The sequence below is a fragment of the Diceros bicornis genome (genome assembly GCF_020826845.1).
Source record: "Diceros bicornis minor isolate mBicDic1 chromosome 6 unlocalized genomic scaffold, mDicBic1.mat.cur SUPER_6_unloc_1, whole genome shotgun sequence".
NCBI classification, from domain to species: Eukaryota; Metazoa; Chordata; class Mammalia; order Perissodactyla; family Rhinocerotidae; genus Diceros; species Diceros bicornis.
The window spans coordinates 483327-496294 of NW_026690919.1; the positions used below are offsets into that span (position 1 = coordinate 483327).

Genomic DNA, 12968 nt, shown 5'->3' on the forward strand with positions numbered 1-12968 from the left:
GATGTTAACATGGCAGAGTCACTGCAGTGCGAACAACGAAAGTCTCATCGACAGATAATCAGTAGGTAGTCAGCACCAGAATTACTGAGGCAACAGAAAACGATGAACATCTACCGACAACAAGTTAGGGTGAGAGGAGAGGGAGAGTAAACACTCAAAGAAGCTTGCTAGCCTCCTGAAAGTGTTTTCCTTTGGACAAGGAAGAAGAAAATCCCTAATAAAATTACTAATTATTAGACTGTGGACTTGGTCTCATCCTAGTGCTAACAGGGAAGAAGAAAGAAGCTAACAGTTAGACCCTTTTAACATGATCAACCCCATGAGGTGACATCTCTGCATCTAATTCTTCAGATCATTTCCACAGCCCTCTCAGTGTGCTAAGGCACAGGTGCAACTATTTTTCTGTGATGTAATATTGAGCCAGCCTGTTCAGTTAATAAGCTATTTCCTTTGTTAATTCCTTCACACCATTACAAAAATCATTGCTTCCAAATGCTTGACATCCCCTCCCCCTTTCCTTCTTCAGGTAACACCTTCATATTGGTTATGCCACTTGACAACTGTGTGACCTTGGAAAAATTACTTAACCCTTCTGAGACTCACATTAGCTATTTGAAAAATGGGTATAATAATATATATTTCAGAAAAGTGTTAAAATCAGATATAATACATACAATACATATAAAATACCCATACCGTAGGAGCACAATCAATAGTGGCTATTCTTATTTCTCTCATTTCCTTTCTCTTGCCCTGACAAATACCAGACTAGGCTGATAGAACACAAAGAAGAACAAGACACATTCTCTACCGTGAGGAGCCTTGCCAGGCCACAACTACGACAGTGTGACAAGTGTTGTAACATGGAGTGCGTAAAGAGCTATAGGAAAGCAGGCTTAGTGGCACAGCTGCCAAACCCACATGACTTGTTTCCAGGGAGTTGTTTATAGGATGATTGGATAATATGGTCTTTTGTATAATTTATCTTCTCTAAATCAAATGTGACATAGGAAAGTGGGAGCAAGAAGAGCAGGCATTGTGACCCTATTTATAAGAATAAAGGACAGACTAATTAACAGGTTGGGGTTAATTATTTTCTTTCAAATATTTCTTTATCAGATAATATGAATAATTTTGGCATTTAATTTACTTGGTTTGCATCTACTTGGGGTCATCACAACTGTTTAATGAACATTTACTCTGCTTAAATCCCAGTGTTAGGTTTATCAGCCCAGATCTGTGGAGCATAGAGGGTAGCTGGAGAGCAAAACACTCACAGAAACAATGAGATAAGACTCAAGCAAAGGAGGTAAGGCTTAGGTTTCTAGTTCCAGAGAGCAAAGTGAGCACATGCACTCAATTCTCATTCCTCCTCAGACCCCACAGAAATGACCATAAAGATGTTAATAATAAATTAAAAAAACTAAAGCCACAGCAATGAAGAGAAAACATCAAATAAGATATTTCAGCACATTTCTAGTATAAGAGACGGCAAATGGAAGTGCACTAATGCATAAAGCAGAGCAGAGGAAGCCCATATATCCCAAACTATACCACTTAGAATATCACCAAAATGCTGCCACAGGTGTGGGAGTTGATCCACCAAATAGAGGGACCCCAGAGGGGCACCTGGTTTGCAGGCACAATGAAGGGCAGATGGGAGAGGTGGGGTGTGACACAGAACTGATGAAAGGCCACAGTGGCCAGCCTCATGCCCCACACAGAGAACTACAGTCAGCAATAAAACCAAGTTTTTCTCTTAATATACTGAACAAACTGACTGGCGCAAGTTAATGCTTCCAGTGTAGGCAAGAGCCTCCTCAAAGTTTCCCCTTCACATTCTGGCATTTGGCAAGAATGATGAGGGTCTGATCCCTGAGAGACAAAACTCCTAATCACATCTCCCTCACCTCTTGTTGAGGTGGTGTGGGGGCAGACCACTTAAGACACTGAGACACTTAAGTGAGACCACGTAAGATACAATCAGATCATCCATCACATTAATATGACTGGATAAATGAAGATCATCAGGTAGGTGACAAAATAACCAGCAGGAAGAAAGAGAAACATCACATTAATGAAACACAAAAATTACCTTGGATATTACATTTAGTGAAATAAGCTAGACACAGAAAGGTGAATATTGTATAATTTCACTTATATGAGGTACCTAAAATGGGCAAATTCATAGAGACAGAAGACAGAATAGAGGTTATCAAGAGCTGGAGGGTGGGGAGAAGGGGGAGTCATTGTTTAAGGGGTAGAGAGTTTTTTTTGGGAATGACGAAAAGGTTTTGGGTATAGACAGTGGTGATGGTTACACAACATTGTAAATGCATTTAATGCCAACGAACTGTACACTTATGAATGGTTAAAATGGTAAATATTATGTTATGTATATTTTGCCACAATAAAAAAAAAGAAAAAAAATTACTCTAGAGATTTAACAAATGGCACTTTGACAACTGGATATTCACATGCAAAGAACCAAGTTGGGTCCCTACCTCACACCATATACATAAATTAACTCAAAATGGATCAGAGACCTAAACATAAGAGCTAAACCTATAAAATTCTTAGAAGAAAATATCAGCATAAATCTTCATCACCCTGGATTAGGCAATGGTTTCTTAGATATGACAGAAAAACACAAGCAACCAAAGAAAAAATAGATAAATTAGACTTCATCAAAATGGAAAACTTCTGTGCTTCAAATGACACCATCAAGAAAGTGAAATGACAGTCTACCAAATGGCATAAAAAATTTGCAGATCATATAAGGAACTCATATTCAGAATACATAAAGAACTCTTACAATACAATAATAAAAAGACAAATAACCCAATTAAAAAATGACACTGTATCTTAACAGACATTTCTCCAAAGAATATAAATACAAATTGCCAATAAACACATGAAAAGATGCTCAACAACATTACTAACCAGGGAAGGCAAAAAAAAAAAAAAACCCCACAATGATATACCACTTCTCACCCATTAGAATGGCTATAATCAAAAAGACAGATAATCACAAGTATGGACAAGAATGTAGAGAAATCGGAACCCTCGTACTTTGCTGGTAGGAATGCAAAATAATGCAGTCACTTTGGAAAACAGACTGGCAGTTCCTCAAAATGTTAAACATAGAGTTAGCATATGACTCAGCAATTCCATAATGTCCAAAAACTTGTACACAAAATTTCATAGCAGCAATATTCATAATGGCCAAAAGTGGAAACCACCCAAATGTCCATCACCTGATGAATGGATAAATAAAATATGATGTACACATACAATGGAATGTTACTTTGCCCTAAAAAGGAATGAAGTACTGATACATGCTACAACACTGATGAATTTTGAAAACATTATGGGAGTAAAAAAAGCCAGTCACAAAATATCACATATATGAAACCATTTATATGCTATGTCCAGAATAGGAAAACCCACACAGACACAAAGTAGATTAGTAGTTGCCTCGGGCTAGGGTAGGGAGAGAGAGAAAGGTTGAGGAAAGTGGAGAGTGACTGTTAAAGGGTACAGGGTTTCTTTTGGGGGTGATGAAAATGTTCTAAAATTGATTGTGATGAATATACTAAAAATTATTGAATTGTACACCTTAAATTAGTGACTTGTATAGGATGTAAATTATATTTCAATAAAGCTTTTATTAAAAAAAGTTCAATAAATGATAGCTGTTATTGTTTCATACAATTACTCTGGAGAAAAAAGATGCTTCAAGAACAGAAGAAATCTTAACTCCAAATTTTACTTACAGAAAGACTTACAGAGATAAAGTATCTATTGAAAAAAGGGAAACGGGAACAAGATGCATAGACTCAGTTTTCCCTCCTGCTCTAATTACAATTTTTTACCCTGGAAATAATCAATGGATAACAATTAAAGGACTCTGAAAGCTGGAAAGAAGAAGGTAGACTGGACTGGCTAAGAACCTCAGGACTTGAAGAATGGCAATACAGTGCGATTCCTGAGATCCCACATATGCTGGGCCGAGCACCAGTGAAGCCTGCAGCCTGACACAACCAACAGGCATAGACAAAAAAATAAACAAACACAAAAACAATAAAAGTCTGTTCTCTCTGGCGAAAGGACTGGGAAACAGGAAGCACAACAGAGACCAAGTGGGGACCCCAACCCTAGTTCCTCAACTGAGGTACTTGTTGGCCAATTTGCCTTTAGCAGCAACCGCAAAGCCCTAATGGGCCCACCCAACCTCTGCTTCACAACCAGGGCACTGGTGGGCCAATACAACTGTAGCATCAGCAAAGAAGCCCCAGTGAGCTGTCCAGATCCCTGTTTGGCAAACCAGGCTTCAGTAGGCAGTCCAATTCACCTGCAGGAGCAGCAGTAAAGTTCCAAGAGCCAGCTCAACCCCTACTTCAGAACCAGGGCACCAGCAGGCAGTCTGATCCGCCAGCAGCAGCAGCTCCACAGCAGTGACAAGCCTACCCAGCCCCAGTGCCATACCTGGGAACCAGTGAGTGGGCCGATCCACCCACACCAGCTCAGGCTGGTGTCAGGCCAGAGAGAAATGGCGTATTACCTATAGAAGAACACAAATTTGAATCGACAAGGGGTTTTTCATCTGAAACTACAGAGGCCAGAGGAAGTGGTACAATAATTCTTAGCGCTGAAAGAAAACAACTGCCAATCAGGAGTCCTGTATATAACAAAAGTATCCTTCAGGAATGAAGGGGAAATAAAGACACTATCAGACAATGGAAAACTAATAAGTTTGTTAGCAGACCTACTTATAAATAATATCCAGAGAAAGCTATCTAAACAGAAAGAAAATGATAAAATGTGGTATATACATACAATGGAATGTTATTTGGCTGTAAAAAGGAATGAAGTACTAATATATGCTACCAGATTGATGAATTTTGAAAACATTATGCAAGTGAAAAAAGCCAGTCACAAAATACCACATATTATATGAAACTATTTTTCCAGAAAGCTGAGACATTCAGAAAGGAAAGAATAATGGAATGGTAAAAGTTGAGATAAGCAGAACAGACTCTCCTTTACCTCATGAGTTTCTTTAATCAAATTTTATGGTTGAAGCAAAAATTTTCACACAACCTGATGTGCTGCTCAATTAATGCAGAGGAAATACTTAAGAAAATTATGCTTAAAAAGTGAAAAAGGGAAAGAAAACTAAATGGAAGTAAAGTTTCTACACTTCACTTAAAGTGGTAAAATGTTGATACAGTAGAGTTTTGATAATCTAAGTATGTATATGGTAATTCCTAGAGCAACTACTAAGAAAATTTAAGAAAGCAATACACTAAAAAACATTATAAATAAATCATAATGGAATTCTAAGAAATGTCAAATAAGCCACAAGATATCCTTCAGTGGGTGAACGGTGAAACGATGGTATAGTCATACCATGAAATACTACTAAGCAATAAAAAGGAACAAACTTCATAACACGCAACAATTTGTATCAGTCTCATGGGAATTATGCTGAGTGAAAAATACCAATTCCAAAAGGTTATATATCATATAGTTCCATTTATATAACATTCCTGACATGACAAAATTATAAAATGGAGAACAGATTAGTGGTTGTCTGGGGTTAAAACTGGGGGTGAGGGAGTGGGTGTGGTTAAAAAGGGGTAACACAAGGAAGCCTTATTATGATATGGTGATAGTACAATTAAGTATCTTGACTATGATGGAGGTTACAGAAAGCTACACATGTGATTAAAATGGTCAGAGCTCTACACACACACACATACACACACACACACACACACACACACACGAGTGTATGTATAACTGGTTAAATCTGAATACGCTTTATAGACTGTACCACTGTCAATTTTCTGGTTTTCTGTTGTACTATGTAATATAAGGCATTAACATTGTGGAGGCTGAGTGAAGGATTCACAGGTCCTCCCTGAACATTTCTTTGCAATTTCTTGTGGATCTGTATTTATTTCAAAATAAAAACTTAAAAAAAGTTTTTATTCAATTAATACCTCAAAAATTTTTGACTCTCCAAATTTGTAGTAATTGTGACAATAATTTTAAATAAAAATTAGAAAGCTATGAAAATGAGAACAAGAATGAGCTATTAGATATTAAAATGTGACTTTGAAAAAAAATTCAACAGAAGAGCTGGAACAAAAAGTTAAGGAAGATTCCCTGAATGTAGAGCAAAAAAAACACAAAGAAATAGAAACCATATGAAAAAAAAGAAGAGATTCAGAGGATCACTCCTTTAGGTCTAAGATCTCACTAATAAGAGCACTAATAGAAAGAATAGAGAAAATAAAGAAAAGGAAATTATCAAAGATATAATTTAAGAAAATTTCCCACAACTGAAGAAAGTCACAAAATGAAAGGGGCAACCAAATGCCAAGCAAAATAAATGAAAATAAGATTCGTACAAAAACAGGTTCCCATGAAATTTTAGGACATCAAAATTAAGGACAAGTTCCCAAAAGGAGATGACCCCAAAAATGTAGTTTTATTACATCGTTTAAAGTTATAAAGGTGATAAATAAAAGAACTAAAAATAACTACTAAATATTGGGAGATTAAGATGGAAGGGAGGTTGGGGTATACAAGTGATCTTTCCAAAACAAAGAAACAACAGATACTGTGTAAAGGTAAAACATCAAGCACAGGAGTTACGTCTACATTATTCAGAAATTTGGAGACAGAGGTGAAAACAGATATAGATTTAAAAAAGGCTTTTCTAGAGATGGAGAAATGGTGGAATGGTTAATACTCCCAATGGATTGTAATGCAATTGCACTGTAATCTCATCTGTATTATTTCACGTTTTACAATATGCATTTATGTAACTTTTTTTTTTGGTGAGGAAGATTGGCCCTGAGCTAACACCTCTTGCCAATCTTCCTCTTATTGCTTGAGGAAGCATGGCCCTGAGCTAACATCTGTGCCCATCTTCCTCTATTTTGTATGTGGGTCACTGCCACAGCATGGCTTGATGTGTGGTGTAGGTCTGTGCCCAGGAGCTGAACCTGTGAACCCAGGCCACCAAAGCGGAGCGTGCAAACTTAACTACTATGCCACCAGGCCGGCCCCTGCATTTATATAACTTTTATATGTAGTCAAAGAAAAAGGCACTGCATGGGGCTTGGATTTTTAGGAGTCTGACTCAAAAAGAGGCCAGGGTTTCAGGATGAAGGTTGCACTAAGTGTGGAGGTCTGGGAGTGGTTGAGGGCAGGGTGTGATATTAGATCAACAATTCTGCTGAGACTCTAGCGAAGGAAGAGCAGGGAGAAATTTGGAGAAATTGCAGGACATAGGTGAAAAACAAGGAACTGAGGTGACCGTGTGGGGCCTCGAATGTCGGGATATGGAGTTTAGAATCTATCCTGTAGGCAGCAGAGAGTCAGGGAAGGTTTTAAGCAGAAAATAACATGAATGCACCCACGCTTTATAAGATCATGTGTTCTCAAGCACAGATGATAAACGGGAGGAGAGACTGGAGACAAAGAGATTATAGTAATCATCCCATTGAGCAGTAATAAAGTCTGAGTGGTACATGGCAGTGCGGATGAGTATGAAGAGACAAATGTGGATGTTACAGCGAAGGCAAAGCCAATATGACAATCAACTGAATACAGAAGCTACTGGTGTGAGAAGAGACTACTGCAGTCCTTTCTTATCCAAGATAGGGACTGTGGAAAGAGGGGCAGGTTTGAAAAGAGAAGACAACAAATTTGGCATTAGAAATGTTGGGTTTTACTTCTTTTTAAATTTTTTAAACCACTGTATTGAGAAATATGCACATACAAAAAGCTGTGCATATTTAATGTATACAACTTGATGGGTTAGAAATAAGTATACAACCAGAAACATCGGGTTTTAAATACTAGATCTGTGGAGAGATGATCACCAGGTAGTTGGAAATTCAAGTTTAAATATTAGGAAAGAATCACAATTAGAGAACAGATTTAGAGATATTTGCATGAGAAGTCCACTATTTCCCATGACAGACCTTCCCCCCACACATCCCTTCAAGCATCCCTTCAAGCATCCTCAAGCCTTCAAGTTAAACACTGAGTACCTCCTACATAACAGGTGTTGTGGTACTAGGACAGGTCCTGAAGCTACAAAAATGAATAAAACGTAGTTTCTTATCTCTAGGAGTTTACATTCGAAGACCTCCAAAAGGTTTTTTTTTTTTTTGGTCAGAATCTCATAATACGTTCAAGTATATCTGCTATTGCTTACAATGCTTTGCTTTCTACTTCTCTAAACTTTACTTACAAAATGGGATTTGTTTTGTTCTCTAACTAACATCAAGAGGAAACAGCAATTTCTGACTAAAGAGTGAGTAGTGAGAAGGGTTACCCTAGATGATACCACACTTCTCCAACCTCAGTCTTACCCCCAGGTACAAAAGTATTCCCTTTTCCTGAAATGAATTTGCTACGGGTATTGTTAAGAAAATCAACAGTTCTCAATTTAGTCCTCAATGTTTTGGGTTTGCAATGTGCCAATAGCCCTATGCAAACTTGAAGGAATGGACCTTTCTACAGTTCTAGCACACTCCCTGCTTTCTGGATTCTGGAAACTTCCTTCTGCCATAACCCTTCTGTGAAGGAATGAGTTGATTCGGCAGGTCTGGGTTGTTCAAGCCCTGAACATTCCCAAGAAAGGCATGTTTTCAGGATGGGCCCTTGGCCGGCTTCTTGGAATGTTCTGTCAGATAAGAGTGTTTTGCATGCCTGAGGCCTTGGGCCACAGCGTACTAGTTTGTCCAGAGGGTTTCCCCTAACATTGTGGTTTATGGGGAACATCTGCTTTTTCTCTAAGGGGCTAGAGCTTGAATGACCGAGGTCAGTCATGCGGGTGCTGTACGCCCACAGGACTGACCCCCAGTGAAAAGCCTGGACACTCCAGCTTGAGAAAGCTTCCCTGCTTGGAAACGCTCTGCACGCTGTCACACGTGGCTGCTGCGTAACTGCGTCTCGCACGGCTCCACTGGGAGAGCACACTGGGCGGCTTGTGCCTGGTGTCCCCAGACTTGCCCCACGTGCCTCTGCTGATTTTACCCTGTACCCTTTCACTGTAATACACTCCAAGTGTAAGTACAACAGCTTCCGAGTCCCGTGAGTCCTTCTAGTGAATCTCTGAGGCTAAGGGTGGTCATGGGGACCCCGATACATCTTCCTTCAAAGTCTGGGATTTCTCTCGTTTTCAGGAATTGTCTGAAATTTACTCCTCTCTATTTACTTTTTCCAACACTTGGCAGACTTTAAAGCACCTGGTCAACCCCCACACATCAGCTAATTGCAAAGTCTGACCTGGTCAATCATGACCAAGAGGCCACTGACACCATTTCAAGCAGATGACTACATCTGACCTCTATGTTTCGCCAGTCCATGTCACCCAAGCCAGCAATGGACATGGGCATGCCAGTCTTGGCTACCACTTAAATGGCTGAGAAAGTGACAAGGGCACCTCACCATTTTATATCCTACCACAACAAAGCTGCCAGTAGGGTGGGGCATGACAGCTCCCAGCAATTTTCTGCTGCCAATCCTCCGCATCATCTCCCTCTCAGAAACCATACACAACTCTGCACAGACGTAATCTACCACATGGCTGCAGGAGACGAGCCTTTGTCCTTACCCTAGAGCAAGTCTCTTAGCTGCGATGTGGCTCCACCAGGGAGGCATGCCACAGACAATTTAATAGCAACATCAGAAAATGATTTCAACGTTAAAAAATACACATAAAGCAAATTCTCTATAAAAGTCACTCTCACTCACTCTGATGTGCTTTCTTGAGTGAGAGAGAAAGAGCTGCAAGCATATTGGATGTCAAAAAATAAAAATAACCCACAACCTTCCTTATAAGTAACAAGCATAAAAATTGTTTATATTGTTGATTTTGCTAGCCATGTGCTTTGATGTTCTCCGGTTCCTGCCCCCACACCTCAAATCTGTGACCTATTACTTTATTTTCTAAGAAAAGGATTTGAGATTTCATTGCCCTAGAGAAGTGGGTCACACATGTGAAATGCTATGTAAATGATAAACACTAGTCTTAAAATGGCTCCGAGTCACAGCACTGGGTAATATGAAGTTAAATGTATTCCCTATTTTATCATTTCTTCAATGATAAACTGCATGTCTCAAATCTGTACAGAATGTACACTTGTACTGCACTGACCCCAGTGGTAACTAAGATAAAGGCTAAATCCCCACCTTGTGTAGGAGCTAACAGGCCCGTGAAAAATTTCTATCACATATTAACATAGGGATTTTATGTTCTTGAGAAAATCTTAACATTTATTTACAAGTCTCCCAAATAGCTTCCCATCTATAAACCACAAGGAGTACTTAACATGTTTTGTTGAAGACCAGCAAAAGACTCAGAAATAGCGTGATAGAATGTAATGGAGCTGGTTGGCTCTCCTTTCTCTCATTAAAACAAACATTTATTTCTGTGTGTGTGTGTGTTTGTATATGTATGTTTTTTAAAATAAAAGGAGCATTTCAATTTTGTAGACATGTCTTCTATAAGTTCTGATGCTGTTCTTATTAAATAAATGTTAACTGCTTGGAATCCCAAGCACAGACTCAAGTTCATTCCTTTTCTCCTCAGGCAGTTTCCATAATCCACAGCATTTTCATTTTAACAGTCCTCATTACTGGTATCATTTAATACTTGAGAGTTTGTTCAAGTCTACATCAATCTTGCTGATCCTGCAAACACTTATGTTGTTGACACAACACAATCTGAATCCATAGCTACTAAATGTAAAAAACTGAGAACTATTCCTTCACCCGACACATCACCAAGTACTAAGAACAACTCTGTCAGTCACTTGTCCCGTCACGGAGACACAGCGCTGGAGAGACGTCAAGCACAGGGCCTTTCACCAGACCCCATTCCCTTCAATATGGTGCCGTCTCATCTATCTCCCTGCCTCCCATAGGTACTGCATCTTCTCAAAGACATTTGACACCTTAAGCTTACCCACTTTGAAGAGGAAAATGTTTACCTGGAAAACATCTTGTTAGACATATCTGGCTCATACTCCCTCACTAAAAAAGAGCCCTTTACCACAAGTAAATCTCAACTAACCAGAGACGGAGAATCTTCGCCCTCGGAAAAAGCAATAAAAACCCCTTCAGAATAAAATTTCTTCTTCAATTAAGCTTTAAATGTCTTTGAATGAGTCTAAATCAAGAAATAAAATCTCTCTTTACCTGATTGGAAAACCTCACGCTCACGTTACGTTGATTCTGTAGTGGGATATAGCACTGAACAGGATCAATGTCTTTAGGACTGATTAATTCATCAGCTGAAAAAAAAAGAAGGGAAATGACATTATCAAAAACGCATCTGTACAACACCATAAACCAACCAGACCTAATATATATCTATAGAACATTCCATTCAATAAGAGCAGAATATATATCCTTCTCAATGCAAATGGAACGTCTTCCATATGCTAGGCCATAGAACAAGTTTCAATAAATTTAAAAGGACTAAAATCATACAAAGTATGTTCTCTGACCACAATAGAATGAAATTAGAAATCAATAACAGGAAGAAGTTTTAGAAATTCACAAATACGTAGAAATTAAACAACGTAATCCTAAATAACCAATGGGTCAAAGAAGAACCAAAAGGGAAATTAGAAAATACTTTCTAATGTACTTTCTGATGAGATGATTAAAATAATGAAGACATAACATAACTTATGGGATATAGGTAAAGCAATGCTCAGAGGGAAATTTGTATCTGTAAATGCTTATATTAAAACAGAAGAAAAGCCTCAAACCAATAACCTATTCTTCCACGTTAAGAAAGCAGATGAAAAAGAGCAAACTAAGTCAAAATCAAGCAGAAGCAAGGAAATAATAAAGATTAGAGTGCAAATTAATGAAATAGAGTATAGAAAAACAATAAAGAATATAAATTAAACCAAAAGAAGATTCTTGAAAAGCTCAAAAGTTGACAAACCCTTAGCTAGACTGACCAAGAAAAAAAGAAAGAAGACAAATTACTAAATCAGGAATGAAAGAAGGAACATTACTACCATCTTTAAGGATTATAAGAGAATACTATGAACAGATGTACACCCAGAATTTAGATAACCCAGACGATATAGACAAATTCCTAGAAATACACATATTACCAAAACTGACTCAAGAAAAAACAGAAAATCTGAACAGATTTGTAACAAGTGACTGAAACTTCCCACCAAAAAAAGGCTCAGAACATATGGCTTCACTGCTGAAGTCTACCAAACAGTTAAAGAAGAACTAAAAGCAACCTTTCACCAACTTTTCCAAAAAATAGTAGGGAGAACACTTTCCAACTCATTCTAAGAGGCTGGTATTACCCAAATACCAAAACCAAAGACACCACAAGAAAAGAAAATTACAAACCCAAATCTCTTCTGAATATAGACACAAAAATCCTCAATGAAAATACTAGCAAACCAAAGCCAGTAACATTTTAGGATTACACACCATGACCAAGTGAGATTTATCCCACAAATGCAAGGATAGCTTAACATCCCAAATCAATACTTGCAATACACCATTTCAATAGAATAAAGGACAAAAAACTACATGATCATCTCAGTAGACACAGAAAACACATTTGACAAAATTCAACATCCTTTCTTAATAAAAAGCATTCAACAAACTAGGGATAGAAGGGAACTTCCTCAACCTGATAAAGGGCATCTATGAAAAACTGATGGCTAATATCATACTCATGATCAAAGAGTGAATGTCCCAAAGATTAGGAACAAGACAATGATGTTCGCTCTTGTCACTTCTATTCAACATTGTAATGGAGGTTCTAGCCAGAGAAATTAGGCAAGAAAAAGTAATAAAAGGCATCCAGATTGAAAAGAAGTTGTTACAGTAATTAAGACAATGTGGTACTGGCATGAAGATAAGACACACAGATCAACAGAATAGAATCGAGA

General features: G+C 38.2%; 1 long non-coding RNA gene across 1 annotated transcript in view; it reads right to left on the reverse strand.

Annotated features, from left to right (window-relative positions):
* Positions 1–11512, reverse strand: part of LOC131402306 (uncharacterized) — a 60223-nt gene extending 48711 nt beyond the window's left edge. The window contains exon 1 of the long non-coding RNA XR_009218514.1: positions 11230–11512. This is a non-coding gene — a long non-coding RNA (uncharacterized LOC131402306). The remainder of the gene's footprint in view (positions 1–11229) is intronic.
* Positions 11513–12968: the final 1456 nt, after the last annotated feature.